The following is an 8,678-nucleotide window of genomic DNA, read 5'->3' on the forward strand; positions in this document are numbered from 1 at the left end:
GAGCCTTATTAACTAGTTTTTTTTAAAGTATAGATTTTGAAGTCAAATGGTACTGGGGTCAAATCACGACTTAGCTATTTACTAGCTGTGTAACTTTAGGCAAATTACTTAAAATTTGGAGTCTCAGTTTCTTTTGTAAGATGTTTGTAAAAAAATTAACCTCATAGTCATTGATTGGAAAACTGGTCCCTGTACACTGAGGACAGGGAGAGACTGAAGACCAAGGCAGCCTGCTCCAGATTGGTAGGCGGCTGGTTTAATAAGCAAAGGAATTTACATACAAGGCTTGTCTTGAGTGGCTGCAAAAGAAGATGATGTCCCCTCCCGTGTACCAGAGTCTTAAAAATTTATTTAGAAGCCTTAATAGAGTTCAATCACATACACTCTCCAGATGGTTTCGACACATTACTCTCTCAAGTCTTCATCCTTGAAAATGCTTTTCACTGTGGGAACAGTGAGCAGAGTGTATATCCCAAGGACAGGGGAGAAGGCAAGGAGCCTGCGATTGCCTGGTCCAGCCCAGGGGGTCAGCTGGGTCACATTCTCTCCTGGTCAGAGTCACATTCTCTCCAAGACATCCTCCAACAATAACATATTGTCAGATTAAGTGAGATAACATAAGAAAAGTGCTTAGCTCAGACAGCAGCACGGAGTGAGTGTGCAATGAATGGAAAGTATAGTAGCTACTTGTATTAGCTGGTGCTTGGGCTCCAAATCCTGAAGGAGACCTTTGGTGAACCTGGGAAGATCTTACATGACTACAGGGATAGGCTTTGTCTAGATGAGAATTAGGATTAGTGATTTCATTATGCATCTTTCTTCCTCAGACAAGCTGTCATTCCTGTTAGGTTTAATAATATAATATAATAATGGGAAAGTCTTGACTAGTGGGTACAGAACAAATAAAACAAAGACAGGATGAGCACCAGCTTCAAACCCATAGCAGGCTCAATATTCAAAATGAATAATCAAATGGCAGAATCAAGTACTACCACTGCCATAATTTACAATAATTTATTAATTTCCTTTCTCAGTATAATTTCCAAGTAAAATACCCAGTGTCCCAAAGCCCAGTAAATTACAATCTAGGATCACCCTAGAATTACTGCTCACAGACTATGGCAAAAATTAATGTTTTCTAAGAAGTGATGCAATGCAGGGGTGGACAAACATTTCTGTAAAGGGCCAGTTAGTAAATGGTTTCAGTTTTATGGGCCATATGGTTTCCAAACCAATTACTCAACGCAGCCCATTATAGCATGAAAACAGCCACAGACAGTAAGTAAACAAATGAGTGTGTCTACGTTCCAATAAATCTTTATTTACAAAAACAGGTGGTGAGCTGGATTGGTCCATGGGCTAGAGTTTACCAGCTCCTGATGTAGAAAATAAAGGAAAAGAGGAAAATTCCCTTGGATTTAGCTTCACTACTGCTATTGTCAATCCTAGCCAATTGTCTAGCCAGTGTAAAACTCAATCAGGAGAAATTTCCCACTGAGACATTAATTGATTAGGTATTATTATTCCCTGGTGTCTCAGAAGGTAAAGAGTCTGCCTGCAATGTGGGAGACCCAAGTTTGATCCCTGGGTAGGAAAGATCTCCTGGAGAAGGAAATGGCAACCCACTCCAGTATTCTTGCCTGGAAAATCCCATGGAAGGAAGAGCCTGGCAGGCTACAGTCCATAGCGTCGCAAACAGTCAGACACGACTGAACGACTTCACTTTCACTTTCATTGTACTATGCATTTCATAGATTAGGAACAGACATCTATTTTTCTTGGACGACAGCATATCTGACACATTGAATCACTATATAAAGTAGGATAATGTTTACAGAGTGACGTTTACTTCAGTCTGTGTCAAAACTCTCTTCTTCCTAATACTCTTGTCATACCCATCAGTTCCATTCCTAGTACAAACTCCACTAATTTCTCTTTTCAGCTTCCTTTTGACCTTGGCATTTCAGGCACCTGATGCTGATTTGAGGACAGTCCTAACCCATGACCCAGACTGCACTCTTTCCTGTTCTGTCAGTTAGATGGTCAACAGATCCTGATCACATGTCATGTGCCATGCTGTGTACAGTGTGAGGGGGCTGTAAGACTGAACTGCTATCTGTTTGATACCAGGCAACTTCGTTCATGGGCTTCCCTGGTGGCTCAGATGGTAAAGCATCTGCCTGCGATGCGGGAGACCCGGCTTCGATCCCTGGGTCAGAAAGCTTCCCCTGGAGAAGGAAATGGTAACCCACTCCAGTACTCTTGCCTGGAAAATTCCATGGATGGAGGAGCTTGGTAGGCTACAGTCCATAGGGTCGCAAAGAGTTGGACATGACTGCATGACTTCACAACTTAGTTCATATCAACCACCTTGACGAGTGAAGCAAGAAAGAGCTGAAGGGCCCTGGCATTTAGGAACAGCATTCTCTCATTTCAAAATTCCTATGAATTCTATTTCTATGAAACACAGGGGAAAGGAGATGGAGTGGGGAAGAGCTAAGTTGAAAGAGAATTGTCAATACTTGGAACACACAACTAAAAGCAAAATAGAGAAGAGAAAAAAACCAAGATTGTGAATACCAGTGTGGGAAAGTCCCCAGAGATGACCCCAAGCAATTCCTCCTCCTGCCTGTCCCGTGTGTGTCAAAAGTGAAGTTTATTCCCGTCCCCTTAAATCTGGATTGTATGACTTGTTAGTCAGTACAGATCAGCAGGAGTGATGGTTTGTTCCTTTTGAGGCTAGATTATAAGTACCTTTGCAGCTTTTACCTGGATCTCTCAGAACACTGGCTCTTGGAACACTCTGACTTGGGCAGCTGCAGCTGAGATCCTGTATAAGACCTGGGACCACTCTTCTGGGAGAGAGGTCACATGGAAGATGAGATCAGACATGGTGTAAACCATCTTTCACAACAAGCTCACTCCAGTGTACACATGCAGTGTACATGCTTGATGATCAGCTTTTTTTTTTTTTAATTGTATTATAAATGCCTGACATTAAGCTTTTGAATGCTGAGACATTCATTTCAAAGACATCCATCTCCAATAAATACATTTCCAGCTACACAAATTTGATAAAGAGCCAGCTGGCCCCACCCAATGAAGTTCCCCTCTTTTAGAAAGCTTTGTGTGACCCTGATGACTGATGTCTTGAGTGACCTTACTTTTCCTTTCTCATACTTTAACTCCCACTCTTGCATTTTAAATTCATTTAAATGAAGAGTGAACCTGCAAAACCCTAAGCATCCCACCATCCACCTCAATAGAGGCAGAATCCAGGTCTGCACTCTTTTTCTCTCGCCATACCTTCGACCTTACTGTGTGACCCCTGGCATGCCACACACTCTCCAGGACCTGTCAGTAATAAATATTATTTTTTCAAAGCTCCCTGTAAGGTATGTCTTAATAATAAGAATCACAAGGGCCTGTCTAGTCATAACACTGTCTCTGTTCTTGTCAGTACAGCCAGTATTGCCTAAGTGGGTGCCCACAGGCACTCCTAGCCACCAGCATCAGTATCTATTACCTACAGGCTGGGAGACATACAGCAACACATGACACCAGTCTCAGCCACTATCTGCTGCAGTTGCACACGAAATCCAGGTAAGAACCACCAATCGAACCCCAGTCAACTCACAGAACCATGAAAATTATTGATAAATATTGTTTTAAGCCACTAAATAAGTATTATTTAATGCAGTAATTGATAACTGAGGTAGCCAGGAAAAGTAATTAAATCCCTCTTCCTTGGAAACATAAACAATTGCTATTTTTGCAATTGGAGAGGATACTACACTGTCTAAACATAATTATTAAGGGGGCTTTTTAGAAGATGAACAGTGAGGATTTGACAAGACAAATTGACATTGACAAATTTCACATTTCACATTTGGAAATGTGAAACTAAGCTACTCAAGGACTACCAATGGAGAGGAGAGATGATAGTTTGAGACAAAAGTTTTATCTGGCTTTTTTTGTGAATTAGCTCATACAGTGATCTCCAGGGAATATGGAAGACTTCCCTCATACCTAAGTCGGTAAAAAATCTGCCTGCAATGCAGGAGATCCGGGTTCGAGTCCTGGGTCGGGAAGATCCCCTGGGGAAGAAAATGGCAGCCCACTCCAGTATTCTTGCCTGGTGAATCCCATGGACAGAAGGCTACAGAATCCCATGGAGCCTGGTGGGGGCTACAGTCCTTGGGCTCGCAAGAGTCAGACACAGCTTAGTGACTAAACCACCACCACCACCATGCTTAAAAGCACGTTTACTCCATGATCACTATGTCTACAGAAGTCCCCTTCTTTTGTGTCTGTGTTGCAAACCAAATGTCCCCAAGTTGAATGACAGACTTTGAGGTGTAAGTCTGAAAAAAAAGAAAATTGTAAAATAACTTACAATGGCCCCTGTGGATGCTTTTGCTTTAAGATGCAGACCATGAAGCACAGTTATGCAGCTGGGCTATGAAAATGGAAGTGGATATATGAGAAGTGACTTAGCAGAGGCAATGCATTCAGAAGTTTCAGTTCAGTTCAGTTCAGTTGCTCAGTCGTGTCCGACTCTTTGCAACCCCATGAATCGCAGCACTCCAGGCCTCCCTGTCCATCACCAACTCCCAGAGTTTACTCAAACTCATGTCTATCGAGTTGGTGATGCTATCCAGCCATCTCATCCTCTGTCGTTCCCTTCTCCTCCTGCCCCCAATCCCTCCCAGCATCAGGGTCCTTTCCAATCAGTCAACTCTTCGCATGAGGTGACCAAAGTATTGGAGTTTCAGCTTTAGCATCAGTCCTTCCAAAGAAGGATCACCCAGGACTGATCTCCTTTAGGATGGACTGGTTGGACCTCCTTGCAGTCTAAGGGACTCTCAAGAGTCTTCTCCAACACCACAGTTCAAAAGCATCAATTCTTCGGCACTCAGCTTTCTTCACAGTCCAACTCTCACATCCATACATGACCACTGGAAAAACCATAGCCTTGACTAGATGGACCTTTGTTGGCAAAGTAATGTCTCTGCTTTTGAATATGCTATCTAGGTTGGTCATAACTTTCCTTCCAAGGAGTAAGAATCTTTTAATTTCATGGCTGCAATCACCATCTGCAGTGATTTTGGAGCCCCAGAAAATAAAGTCTGACACTGTTTCCACTGTTTCCCCATCTATTTCCCATGAAGTGATGGGACAGGATGCCATGATCTTCATTTTCTGAGTGTTGAGCTTTAAGCCAACTTTATTACTCTCCTCTTTCACTTTCAGAAGTTTAGCCTATAGCAAAGCTGTATGTGTCAAGTACATCCTTTATTCATTCCATTTCTGTTTTCTTCATTCAGATCCTTGGTCCTTTTTTTTCTGTTGTTCTCTTAATGGGTTTTGTTGTTGTTTGTTTATATGTTTTTTAAAATTTACATGTCATTTATATGCTTAAGATAGGTGTCTTTTGCTGTTATACTTAACTATAAATCCTTTTTACTATTTATTTAACAGGCTTTATTTTTTGCTGAAATATAATATTTTTAAAGGTAATCTCTATGTTCTTAGGCATTCTTTTACTGATTTAAAAAATTTAAAGTCCTTCTCACTCAATAGGTAAAAATAAATATCAAAGTGTTTTCTTCCTTTTTTGAGGTTATAAAATATTTAATTAAGATAAAATTATTTTATCATATTAAAATTGCTTTAGATAGAGTTAAAGTATATTTTTCAATAATAAGGAAATGATCAGTCAAGTATATCCAATTGTCTTAAGTTTAATACATTACTTAACTAAAAGAATGAATTTGGAGTCATGTCAATTTTATGACTGCACATAAACAAACCCATATAAAGTGACAAAATATTATAATGATCTATTTTTTTCTTGTTCTTACTGGTTTGGAGGTTTTTCACAAGATACTAAATTGTATTGTATAGTCTTTTGCAAAGCATGAATCATCGGAACACTAATTCTGCAGAATGTTAATTTATATTGAGTGATAGAATGGTTTTGTGATAAAACACATTTGGGAAATACTGGTTTGAACAAAAATAAATTGGTTTTTCACTCAAGCACTTGCCAGAGTATTTAATGTAAATTTTGGATTTCTAAGAGTAATATAATAAGCAGCATTGCCTAAGCTTACTCAACCCTGGTTTCCTCCCATCCCCTCCCTCCCTCCTTCTTTGTCAGAACATCCTTTAGGACTAGTGTTCTATGGAGCATATTTTGGGTAATGCTGATGTGTGAGAAAAAAAATTCTGAATCAGATGTTAGGAAATCTTCAATAAGGGCCTTAGTTAATCTGGAGCAGTTTCCTCATTTGTAGAATAAACCTCAGACTTTCACAATAGTTAGAAATCTGAGATGAACTCCAAAAGCTCTGTCCACTTCTGGCTATAGGTCCTTTGTGTCAGTGTTACCTAACAAAATCACAGGTATCAGCTCCCGTATGTCATGAGGCCTCTTCTGAAACTGAAAATGTAGAAGGAACATTTGCATGTGTGCTCTGTCACTTCTAAGGCATGTCCTACTCTTTGAGACCCCAAGGACTGTAGCTCGCCAGGCTACTCTATCCATGGGATTTTCCAGGCAAGAATACTGGAGTGAATCACCATTTCCTTCACCAGTGGATCTTCCCTACCCAGGGATCAAACCCGTGTTTCCTGAGTCTCCTGCATTGGCTGGTGGATTGTTTACCACTGAGCCACTTGAAAAGAATATTAGGTGATCTAAAATCTTTTTCACCTTAGACATTCTTGGTTCAAAGTTCAAAGCTTTGGATCATATTACAGAAATTGCTTACAATATCTTTGCTTATGTAGTGTGATTTAATTGTGGAATTTTGTCTACGATACACCTGGGAAGTTTGAATAAACAAGAAAAAAAATTTGAGTAGGATTTCTTGTATGTAGAGTCACAACCCCTTCTGGTTTGTCTTGAATATTCCTCCCTTATACTTGGTTCCCTGGCATAACCATTAATAGCATCTCCTTTCATTTCAAGGGCTAAATTATTTAAATGATAAATTACATGGTCATTTTATCTATACTCCAAATTCAACCACCTCCCTACCTACTGACATTTTTTTTTAAACAGATAGCATCATTTAAAAAATATCAGTTTAGTATAGGTACTATTCTAATAAAGACCTTTTTATGAAATATCTTATTCAGTTCTCCTAAAACACTGTGAAGTTGGTATTTATATCATCTCCATTTACAGATGGAGAAACTGGCATAACTTGTTCAGAAGAGATGCACACTTTTTAAGATTATTTTCCCATAGAGGTGATTACAGAGGATTAAAGAGAGGATATATGTGTCTGTATAACTGATTCACTTCCTGTACACCTGAAACTAACCTAACACTGTAAACCAACTATCGTTGTTGTTGTTCAGTCACCAAGTCATGTCTGACTCTTTGTAATCCCATGGAGTGCAGCATGCCAGGCTTCCCTGTCCCTCACCATCTCCTGGAGTTTGCCCAAGTTCATGTCCATTGAATTGGTAATACCATCCAACTATCTCATCCACTGGAGGAGGGAATGGCAAACCACTCCAGTACACTTGCTGTGAATACCCCATGAACTGTATAAAAAGGTAAAACAATTATATTCCAATAATGATTAAAATTTTTTAAAAATTATAGATTTTTCAAAGTAGGAAATTTAACTAATGACCTTAAATTTATTATCTAAATTGATAAATATAATATGTGGTATATTTAATAATTTTCCTTCAGCTATTTATTTGGTTGTAAATCTTTGATGTTTCAGATAAAACTTAAATCCTTTCCCTTAAAAAAAAAGTGATACACATGTGATCTCCAATAATCTTATTCAGAGCTTCCTCTCTTAAATCAATACAAGAGGTTGTACTCATTGCAACATCTAATACTAATTAATATAGCTCTAAAGCATACGGTTCATTCTGTCTATGCTTAAGCTATTTTTTCATTCAATATCCCACCCGTCCCTTTCCTCTTTTGCCTGTAAATGCTGTTAATCCTATAAGTCTTTGCTTATAGTGGTCTTCACCATATGCTGTGCTGTGCTTTGCTTAGTCACTCAGTCATGTCCAACTCTTTGCAACCCCATGAACTGTAGCCCACCAGGCTCCTCTGTCCATGGGGATTCTCCAGGCAAGAACACTGGGGTGGGTTCCCATGCCCTCCTTCCGGGAATCTTACCAACCCAGGGATTGAACCCAGGTCTCTTTTATTACAGACGGATTCTTTACCATCTGAACTGCCAGGGAAGTCCATAAATATTAGAGTGGGTAGCTTATCCCTTCTCCAGAGGGTCATCCTGACCCAGGAATCAAACCAGGGTCTCCTGCATTGCAGGTGGATTCTTTACCAGCTGAGCTACCAGAGAAGCCTGATCTTCACCATAAAAGCTGCTTATTCTCTAGCTCATAAGGACATGTTATTAGTTGGAATTTCACTGAAAGTTATTGTCTCTGCTCTCATTTCAACATATATTCAGATATCCCCTTTGAGAGCCATAAATGATTCAATGATTGTATGCCTATTTCCAATCCAGATTAAAGTTCTTGCAGGCCTGAGGCCATGACTGCACTACACTTTCCAAAGTGCTTCCTAAATTGCAATGCCATCATAGTTAATATCATTTTAGCCTTTCACTACCACAGGGAAAGAAAATGCAAAGGTTCCTGAAAAAAAGCCAAGGCTTCAAAAATGCCTA

The sequence above is a fragment of the Bison bison genome, unplaced genomic scaffold (assembly GCF_000754665.1).
Source record: "Bison bison bison isolate TAMUID 2011002044 unplaced genomic scaffold, Bison_UMD1.0 scf7180017864108, whole genome shotgun sequence".
NCBI classification, from domain to species: domain Eukaryota; kingdom Metazoa; phylum Chordata; class Mammalia; order Artiodactyla; family Bovidae; genus Bison; species Bison bison.